The sequence below is a fragment of the Scyliorhinus torazame genome, chromosome 5 (assembly GCF_047496885.1).
Source record: "Scyliorhinus torazame isolate Kashiwa2021f chromosome 5, sScyTor2.1, whole genome shotgun sequence".
Classification (NCBI taxonomy): Eukaryota; Metazoa; Chordata; class Chondrichthyes; order Carcharhiniformes; family Scyliorhinidae; genus Scyliorhinus; species Scyliorhinus torazame.
In genome coordinates, this window is record NC_092711.1 from 161,317,198 (window position 1) to 161,327,983 (window position 10,786).

At 45.3% G+C, this 10,786-nt stretch overlaps 5 non-coding genes across 5 annotated transcripts; all 5 read right to left on the reverse strand.

Annotated features, from left to right (window-relative positions):
• Positions 1-454: 454 nt before the first annotated feature.
• On the reverse strand, positions 455-526 carry trnae-uuc (transfer RNA glutamic acid (anticodon UUC)). Its single transcript has one exon. It is a non-coding gene; the product is annotated as a tRNA-Glu (tRNA).
• Positions 527-2,981: 2,455 nt separating this feature from the next.
• On the reverse strand, positions 2,982-3,053 carry trnae-uuc (transfer RNA glutamic acid (anticodon UUC)). Its single transcript has one exon. It is a non-coding gene; the product is annotated as a tRNA-Glu (tRNA).
• Positions 3,054-4,239: 1,186 nt separating this feature from the next.
• trnae-uuc (transfer RNA glutamic acid (anticodon UUC)) lies at positions 4,240-4,311 on the reverse strand. The gene has a single exon. It is a non-coding gene; the product is annotated as a tRNA-Glu (tRNA).
• A 1,185-nt stretch (positions 4,312-5,496) lies between these two features.
• On the reverse strand, positions 5,497-5,568 carry trnae-cuc (transfer RNA glutamic acid (anticodon CUC)). Its single transcript has one exon. It is a non-coding gene; the product is annotated as a tRNA-Glu (tRNA).
• A 1,185-nt stretch (positions 5,569-6,753) lies between these two features.
• trnae-uuc (transfer RNA glutamic acid (anticodon UUC)) lies at positions 6,754-6,825 on the reverse strand. The gene has a single exon. It is a non-coding gene; the product is annotated as a tRNA-Glu (tRNA).
• Positions 6,826-10,786: the final 3,961 nt, after the last annotated feature.

Consider the following 10,786-nt stretch of genomic DNA (forward strand, 5'->3'; position numbering starts at 1 on the left):
AGATTATACCCCGCTCACTTAACCTCCGAGCAGCATTTACACAATCCTTCAGTGAGTATCATTTCCTTTGAGCTTCTTCTGTTGTCTTCAGCTCCTGTGACCTCAATGGACTGAATAATTTGAGTTCGAAGTTTTCTTGTCATCACGCCCGAGATTCGGACCCTGATCGGGCGTTGGGGGGGGGGGGGGGGGGGGGGGGATTATTGTGCCCGTGTGAGCATCAAAATCTGGCCCAATACCACTCAAATTTTCGCTTGCTTCATAATCTCTCTCACTTTGCAGCCAATCACTGTCCGTTTCTTCCTGCCCCTGTCTTTGTTCTCGACCTGCTGCACTTGTGACTTTTTCAGCTCTGAAACAACAAATGTCACTGAACTGATTCTGGCAGAGCTCTTTTCTGTGAAACTGCGATTCAGTTTCATTGAACATTCTGCTGGACAACAATAATTGATCATTCCCTGACCGGAAATCGAACCCGGGCCGCGGCGGTGAAAGCGCCGAATCCTAACCACTAGACCACCAGGGAAACTAACGACAAAAAATGTAACCTGGGTTGACAGTATATCACTCACCTTTTATTTTGATTTCCGAGTTTTCATTAGAAGTATACAAAATTACATGTTTTAAATGAACACAAGTGACATCTTCAGCCAATCACAACACCGATTGTTGTTCGCTGGAACATGAAATCGACAGTGAGGTGAAATAGTCCCAAAAGCTGCTCATGTGTAAATTCCAATTTCCTAAACCCACCAACCTTATCACTGTGGCCCCTGTGAAACTGACAACACGTCACCCGGCGTACATTCATTCGTAATTTCAAATAACTCATTTTAATTTTTGAAAACATAATTAATCCTTTTCGCAATTAAGTTTTGATCAAAATTAGAATAGTTTCCAATTTTTGTTGATCTTTTTCTGAACTGAAACTATCACGTTTGCGGAACAAACACAAACTCTCCTGTTTCACACTGGGCAGGAATATTAAAAAGTACTCATCTGTAACTATGAGGAAAGCTTCCTGGTTCCGATATGTTGTTAAACGTTAACACAACACGTCATCTCACAGCCCTGTGACATTTACACTTCCACAACTTTTGAATGAGATTATTTCTTGCCTGGCTCTACAGTGGGTGAGAGAGGGACAAGCAGCAGGATTTTACCCGAACGCGGGGACTGCAGCTTCAATCAGCGGGTTACTGCCCATCCCGGGGACACTCCAACCAGGAGCAAAGCTCCCAATACACCGAGCACAGGCTCAGAAACATGCAGGTAGATTATACCCCGCTCACTTAACCTCCGAGCAGCATTTACACAATCCCTCAGTCAGTGGAACATCCTTTGAGCTTCTTCTGTTGTATTCAGATCCTGTGACCTCAATGGACTGAATAATTTCAGTGAGAAGTTTTCTTGTCGTCACGTTGGAGATTTGCACCGAGATCGGGGAGATATTTCTGTCTGTGAGAGCAATAACATCTGACCCAACACCACGCAGATTTGCGATGCGTCAACATCTCTCTCACTTGCATTGCAGCCAATCACTGACCGTTTCTTCCTGCCTCTGTATTTGTTCTCGACCTGATGCACTTGTGACTTTTTCAGCTCTGATGTGAAACGACAAATATCACTTAACTGATTCTGGCAGAGCTATTTTCTGTGAAACTGCGATTCAGCTTCGTTGAACAGTTTGGTGGACAAAAATAATTCATCATTCCCTGACCGGGAATTGAACCCGGGCCGCGAAGGTGAGAGCGCCGAATCCTAACCACTAGACAACCAGGGAAACTGACAAACAAGGTTTTAACCCGTCTGACAGTATATCATTCGCCTTTCATTCTTATTTCCCAGGTTTAATTAGAAATATACAAAATTACATATTTAGAATGAACAGAAGTGACATCTTTAGCTAATCACAACAGCAATTGTTGTTCGCTGGAACATGAAATCGACAGTGAGGTGACATAGCCCAACAAGCTGCTCATGTGTAACTTCCAATTTCCAAAACCCACCAACTTGATCACTGTGGCTCCTGTGAAACTCACAACGCAACATCCGGCAGACATTCATCAGTAAATAGAAATAACTCATTTCAATTGTTAAAAACATTTTTTGTCGCAATTAAGTTTTGATCAAAATTTGAAGTTTCCAGTTTATGTTGATCTTTTTCTGAAGTGAAACTATCACGTTTGCTGAACAGACACAAACTCCCCTGTTTCAGACAGGGCACGAACATTAAAACTTACTCATCTGTAATTATGAGGTAAAGCTTCCTCGTTCCGATTTGTTGTTAAACATTAACACAACACGTCATCTCACAGCCTTGTGACATTTACACTTTTGGAATGTGTTTCTCTCTTCCCCGGCTCCACAGTGGGTGAGAGAGGGACAAGCAGCAGGATTTTACCCTAATTCTCCATTCACCCGCTGCCAGCAGAACGCGGGGACTGCAGCTTCAATCAGCGGCTAACTGCCCATCCCGGGGACACTGTAACCAGGACCAAAGCTCCCAATACACCGAGCACAGGCTCAGAAACATGCAGGTAGATTATACCCCGCTCACTTAACCTCCGAGCAGCATTTACACAATCCCTCAGTGAGTATCATTTCCTTTGAGCTTCTTCTGTTGTCTTCAGCTCCTGTGACCTCAATGGACTGAATAATTTGAGTTCGAAGTTTTCTTGTCATCACGCCCGAGATTCGGACCCTGATCGGGCGTGGGGGGGGGGGGGGGGATTATTGTGCCCGTGTGAGCATCAAAATCTGGCCGAATAGCACTCAAATTTTCGCTTGCTTCATAATCTCTCTCACTTTGCAGCCAATCACTGTCCGTTTCTTCCTGCCCCTGTCTTTGTTCTCGACCTGCTGCACTTGTGACTTTTTCAGCTCTGAAACAACAAATGTCACTGAACTGATTCTGGCAGAGCTCTTTTCTGTGAAACTGCGATTCATTGAACATTCTGCTGGACAACAACAATTGATCATTCCCTGACCGGGAATCGAACCCGGGCCGCGGCGGTGAAAGCGCCGAATCCTAACCACTAGACCACCAGGGATAATAACGACAAAAAATGTAACCTGGGTTGACAGTATATCACTCACCTTTTATTTTGATTTCCGAGTTTTCATTAGAAGTATACAAAATTACATGTTTAAAATGAACACAAGTGACATCTTCAGCCAATCACAACACCGATTGTTGTTCGCTGTAACATGAAATCGACAGTGAGGTGAAATAGTCCCAAAAGCTGCTCATGTGTAACTTCCAATTTCCTAAACCCACCAACCTTATCACTGTGGCCCCCGTGAAACTGACAACACGTCACCCGGCGTACATTCATTCGTAATTTCAAAGAACTCATTTTAATTTTTGAAAACATAATTAATCCTTTTCGCAATTAAGTTTTGATCAAAATTAGAATAGTTTCCAATTTTTGTTGATCTTTTTCTGAACTGAAACTATCACGTTTGCGGAACAAACACAAACTCTCCTGTTTCACACTGGGCAGGAATATTAAAAAGTACTCATCTGTAACTATGAGGAAAGCTTCCTGGTTCCGATATGTTGTTAAACGTTAACACAACACGTCATCTCACAGCCCTGTGACATTTACACTTCCACAACTTTTGAATGAGATTATTTCTTGCCTGGCTCTACAGTGGGTGAGAGAGGGACAAGCAGCAGGATTTTCCCCGAACGCGGGGACTGCAGCTTCAATCAGCGGGTTACTGCCCATCCCGGGGACACTCCAACCAGGAGCAAAGCTCCCAATACACCGAGCACAGGCTCAGAAACATGCAGGTAGATTATACCCCGCTCACTTAACCTCCGAACAGCATTTACACAATCCCTCAGTCAGTGGAACATCCTTTGAGCTTCTTCTGTTGTATTCAGATCCTGTGACCTCAATGGACTGAATAATTTCAGTGAGAAGTTTTCTTGTCGTCACGTTGGAGATTTGCACCGAGATCGGGGAGATATTTCTGTCTGTGAGAGCAATAACATCTGGCCCAATACCACGCAGGTTTGCGCTTGCGTCAACACCTCTCTCACTTGCACTGCAGCCAATCACTGACCGTTTCTTCCTGCCTCTGTATTTGTTCTCGACCTGATGCACTTGTGACTTTTTCAGCTCTGATGTGAAACGACAAATATCACTTAACTGATTCTGGCAGAGCTATTTTCTGTGAAACTGCGATTCAGCTTCGTTGAATAGTTTGGTGGACAACAACAATTGATCATTCCCTGACCGGGAATCGAACCCGGGCCGCGGCGGTGAAAGCGCCGAATCCTAACCACTAGACCACCAGGGAAACTAACGACAAAAAATGTAACCTGGGTTGACAGTATATCACTCACCTTTTATTTTGATTTCCGAGTTTTCATTAGAAGTATACAAAATTACATGTTTAAAATGAACACAAGTGACATCTTCAGCCAATCACAACACTGATTGTTGTTCGCTGTAGCATGAAATCGACAGTGAGGTGAAATAGTCCCAAAAGCTGCTCATGTATAACTTCCAATTTCCTAAACCCACCAACCTTATCACTGTGGCCCCCGTGAAACTGACAACACGTCACCCGGCGTACATTCATTCGTAATTTCAAATAACTCATTTTAATTTTTGAAAACATAATTAATCCTTTTCGCAATTAAGTTTTGATCAAAATTAGAATAGTTTCCAATTTTTGTTGATCTTTTTCTGAACTGAAACTATCACGTTTGCGGAACAAACACAAACTCTCCTGTTTCACACTGGGCAGGAATATTAAAAAGTACTCATCTGTAACTATGAGGAAAGCTTCCTGGTTCCGATATGTTGTTAAACGTTAACACAACACGTCATCTCACAGCCCTGTGACATTTACACTTCCACAACTTTTGAATGAGATTATTTCTTGCCTGGCTCTACAGTGGGTGAGAGAGGGACAAGCAGCAGGATTTTCCCCGAACGCGGGGACTGCAGCTTCAATCAGCGGGTTACTGCCCATCCCGGGGACACTCCAACCAGGAGCAAAGCTCCCAATACACCGAGCACAGGCTCAGAAACATGCAGGTAGATTATACCCCGCTCACTTAACCTCCGAACAGCATTTACACAATCCCTCAGTCAGTGGAACATCCTTTGAGCTTCTTCTGTTGTATTCAGATCCTGTGACCTCAATGGACTGAATAATTTCAGTGAGAAGTTTTCTTGTCGTCACGTTGGAGATTTGCACCGAGATCGGGGAGATATTTCTGTCTGTGAGAGCAATAACATCTGACCCAACACCACGCAGATTTGCGATGCGTCAACATCTCTCTCACTTGCATTGCAGCCAATCACTGTCCGTTTCTTCCTGCCTCTGTATTTGTTCTCGACCTGATGCACTTGTGACTTTTTAAGCTCTGATGTGAAACGACAAATATCACTTAACTGATTCTGGCAGAGCTATTTTCTGTGAAACTGCGATTCAGCTTCGTTGAATAGTTTGGTGGACAATAATAATTCATCGTTCCCTGAACGGGAATTGAACCCGGGCCGCGGCGGTGAGAGCGCCGAATCCTAACCACTAGACAACCAGGGAAACTGACAAACAAGGTTTTAACCCGTCTGACAGCATATCATTCGCCTTTCATTCTTATTTCCCAGGTTTAATTAGAAATATACAAAATTACATATTTAGAATGAACAGAAGTGACATCTTTAGCTAATCACAACAGCAATTGTTGTTCGCTGGAACATGAAATCGACAGTGAGGTGAAATAGCCCAACAAGCTGCTCATGTGTAACTTCCAATTTCCAAAACCCACCAACTTGATCACTGTGGCTCCTGTGAAACTCACAACGCAACATCCGGCAGACATTCATCAGTAAATAGAAATAACTCATTTCAATTGTTAAAAACATTTTTTGTCGCAATTAAGTTTTGATCAAAATTTGAAGTTTCCAGTTTATGTTGATCTTTTTCTGAAGTGAAACTATCACGTTTGCTGAACAGACACAAACTCCCCTGTTTCAGACAGGGCACGAACATTAAAACTTACTCATCTGTAATTATGAGGTAAAGCTTCCTCGTTCCGATTTGTTGTTAAACATTAACACAACACGTCATCTCACAGCCTTGTGACATTTACACTTTTACAAGTTTGGAATGTGTTTCTCTCTTGCCCGGCTTCACAGTGGGTGAGAGAGGGACAAGCAGCAGGATTTTACCCTAATTCTCCATTCACCCGCTGCCAGCAGAACGCGGGGACTGCAGCTTCAATCAGCGGCTAACTGCCCATCCCGGGGACACTGTAACCAGGACCAAAGCTCCCAATACACCGAGCACAGGCTCAGAAACATGCAGGTAGATTATACCCTGCTCACTTAACCTCCGCGCAGAATTTACACAATCCCTCAGTGAGTATCATTTCCTTTGAGCTTCTTCTGTTGTATTCAGCTCCTGTGACCTCAATGGACTGAATAATTTGAGTTCGAAGTTTTCTTGTCACGTGGGGGGAGGGGGGATTATTGTGTCTGTGTGAGCATCAAAATCTGGCCCAATACCACTCAAATTTTCGCTTGCTTCATAATCTCTCTCACTTTGCAGCCAATCACTGTCCGTTTCTTCCTGCCCCTGTCTTTGTTCTCGACCTGCTGCACTTGTGACTTTTTCAGCTCTGATGTGAAACAACAAATGTCACTGAACTGATTCTGGCAGAGCTCTTTTCTGTGAAACTGCGATTCAGTTTCATTGAACATTCTGCTGGACAACAACAATTGATGATTCCCTGACCGGGAATCGAACCCGGGCCGCGGCAGTGAAAGCGCCGAATCCTAACCACTAGACCACCAGGGAAACTAACGACAAAAAATGTAACCTGGGTTGACAGTATATCACTCACCTTTTATTTTGATTTCCGAGTTTTCATTCGAAGTATACAAAATTACATGTTTTAAATGAACACAAGTGACATCTTCAGCCAATCACAACACCGATTGTTGTTCGCTGGAACATGAAATCGACAGTGAGGTGAAATAGTCCCAAAAGCTGCTCATGTGTAACTTCCAATTTCCTAAACCCACCAACCTTATCACTGTGGCTGCTGTGAAACTTATCCGGCGGACATTCATTAGTAATTCCAAATAACTCATTTCAATTTTTCAAAACATTGACAGTTAATCCTTTCCGCAATTAAGTTTTGATCAATATTAGAATTTTTGTTGATCTTTTTCTGACGTGAAACTCACGTTTGCTTAACATCCACAAACTCCCCTGTTTCATACTGGGCATAAGCAAGAAACTTACTCATCTGTAACTATGAGGCAAAGCTTCCACGTTCCGATTTGTTGTTAAACATTAACACACGTCATCTCACAGCCTTGTGACATTTATACTTCCACAAGTTTTGAATGAGATTCTTTCTTCCCCGGCTCCACAGTGGGTGAGAGAGGGACAAGCAGCAGGATTTTACCCAAACTCTCCATTCACCCGCTGCCAGCAGAACGCGGGGACTGCAACTTCAATTAGCGGGTTACTGCCCATCCCGTGGACACTCCAACCAGGAGCAAACCTCCCAATACACCGAGCACAGGCTCAGAAACATGCAGGTAGATTATACCCCTCTCACTTAACCTCCGCGCAGCATTTACATAATCCCTAAATGACTTATGCTTCTTTCGTTGTATTCAGCTCCTGAGACCTCAATGCACTGAATAATTTGAGTGAGAAATTTTCCTGATGCCACACCCGAGATTTGCACCCAAATCTGGGAGATACTTGTGTCTGGTGAGCAATAACATCTGGCCCATTACCACCCACATTTTGGCTGACGTCAACATCTCTCCGTCTCTTCCAGCATCTGTACTTGTTCTCGACCTGCTGCACTTGGACTTTTTAAGCTCTGATGTGAAACAACAAATCTCACTTAACTGATTCTGGCAGAGCTCTTTTCTGTGAAACTGCGATTCAGCTTCGTTGAACGGTTTGCTGGACAACAATAAAGCATCATTCCCTGCCCGGGAATCGAACCCAGCTCCGCGTCAACATCTCCCTCATTTTGCTGAATTCCAGTCGATTTGTCAAGCATGATTTTCCCTTTCATAAATCCATGCTGACTGTCGTCTTTTAAAATTTTTCCTCCTTCAAGACTGTGAAAAAAACAACTTTACACCTTGGTTTCGATAAAACTAACTTCGTCTTTATTGACCAAAGTCTGCATGCAGATGGCTACAGGTTAGAGAGAGAGAGAGCTGTTAAGGTAAACCTGCTCATTCTTTCTCAAGCTCGCAAAGACATGGAGAAAACGTTCAATATTTATACAAAAGCTGTATCATTTTACAAAAACAGAACTTGTTCAAAAATGTCAATACAGTCATAACTTCTGATCAACCATGTTGTCATAGAAAGACCTTGACTCGGCTTATTTGCAGTATTTTGTCTTTAGAGGATTTAAGACGTGGTCCTATTTTGTTTTTCACCTCTGCCCTCATGATGCCTTGACGCAGATGGACCTAGGTCATGAGGAGGTTGTGTTATTGGGACATTCCTGGATCGTGGCTTTGTTATCAGGTTTTACTAAGGTCAGGCACTATTTTCCCTCTTCTGGTCTTGTATGATACGATTATGTGGATTCTTAGCTTTGTCTAGTTTGTCAGGGTCTGAACTTGGCACTTAGCTGACACAGCTGTCTTACACTTCGTTATAGGCCGTAAAATTCTCAGCCATTGTCATCCAGGGTACCTGGGAATTATGCGTCCATATGCTGTCCGACACAATCAGTTATGATTGAAACAGGAGGGGCGGCACGGTGGAGAGTGGTTAGCACTGCTGCATCACGGCGCCGAGGTCCCAGGTTCGATCCCGACTCTGGGTCACTGTCCGTGTGGAGTTTGCACATTCTCCCCTTGTCTGCGTGGGTCTCACCCCCAGAACCCAAAATGATGTGCAGGTTAGATGGATTGGCCATACTAAAATTGCCCCTTAATTGGGAAAAACAGAATTGAATGTTTTAAATTTAAAAAAACGATTGAAACAGGAGGCACATGTCAATAATAATAATAATCTTTATTGTCACAAGTAAGAGTTATATCAGAAAAAAAACTTTACCAAACTCTGGAATAAAATATTGAATTACAGACATAATACCGACTGGGTGAGGAATTAGAAGATGTAAGGAGGCTGTTAAAGGAATTAGTTCAACAAAAAACTGTCACCTCCCCTGAAGCAGACCACATCCTCGGTTTAGATCAAATCCGACAGCTTCGGGAACAAATCAGCAGCAACAGCTCTCATGGCTGCTGTCTCCGAAACCAGAGGAGGTGACCCTCGTGGCTGCTGTCTCTGAAACCAGAGGCAGTGACCCTCGTAGCTGCTGTCTCTGAAACCAGAGGCAGTGACCCTCATAGCTGCTGTCTCCGAAACCAGAGGAGGTGACCCTCGTAGCTGCTGTCTCCGAAACCAGAGGCGGTGACCCTCATGGCTGCTGTCTCCGAAGCCAGAGGAGGTGACCCTCGTGGCTGCTGTCTCCGAAACCAGAGGCAGTGACCCTCATAGCTGCTGTCTCCGAAACCAGAGGAGGTGACCCTCATGGCTGCTGTCTCCGAAACCAGAGGAGGTGACCCTCATAGCTGCTGTCTCCGAAACCAGAGGCGGTGACTCTCATGGCTGCTGTCTCCGAAACCAGAGGAGGTGACCCTCGTAGCTGCTGTCTCTGAAACCAGAGGAGGTGACCCTCGTGGCTGCTGTCTCTGAAACCAGAGGAGGTGACCCTCATGGCTGCTGTCTCCAAAACCAGAGGAGGTGACCCTCGTGGTGGCTGTCTCTGAAACCAGAGGCAGTGACCCTCATGGCTGCTGTCTCCGAAACCAGAGGAGGTGACCCTCGTAGCTGCTGTCTCTGAAACCAGAGGAGGTGACCCTCGTAGCTGCTGTCTCCGAAACCAGAGGCAGTGACCCTCGTAGCTGCTGTCTCCGAAACCAGAGGAGGTGACCCTCATGGCTGCTGTCTCCGAAACCAGAGGAGGTGACCCTCATAGCTGCTGTCTCCGAAACCAGAGGAGGTGACCCTCATAGCTGCTGTCTCCGAAACCAGAGGAGGTGACCCTCATGGCTGCTGTCTCCGAAACCAGAGGAGGTGACCCTCGTAGCTGCTGTCTCCGAAACCAGAGGAGGTGACCCTCGTAGCTGCTGTCTCCGAAACCAGAAGAGGTGACCCTCGTAGCTGCTGTCTCCGAAACCAGAGGAGGTGACCCTCGTAGCTGCTGTCTCCGAAACCAGAGGTGACCCTCATAGCTGCTGTATTCTAAACCAGAGGAGGTGACCCTCATGGCTGCTGTCTCTGAAACCGTGACCCTCGTAGCTGCTGTCTCCGAAACCAGAGGAGGTGGCCTCTGGCTCTTGCTGGGTCAGTCAAGTTGAAAGCACTTCCCCCTCTGCTCTGCCTCTTCTATGCAATGAGGAAATGCTGGTTTGTGTGTGTGTGGTCACCCAGGCCAGGGATACAGGATAGGCTGAGACCCAGGCAGAAAGGGGAGGAGGTGGGGGGGGGGGGGGGGGGGGGGTAAATCGGTGGAGAACTATCCTCATCCACTAGGCTCAGGGAAAAGGTCACCACCCGACCAATCACAGACCCCTTTCTCCCTTTTCATGTCTCTGAAACAGGAATCGGGGTGACAGTGAATATGGACACCAGCCCCCCTCATCCTCACCACAATATTAAAAACATTTTAAACGTCCCATGCTGAGTTAGAGAAGGAGGACCTGAAACAGCTTCACCCAGCTGTATGTTCCCAGAGTGAAGCTGAGAACTGGAGAGGGAC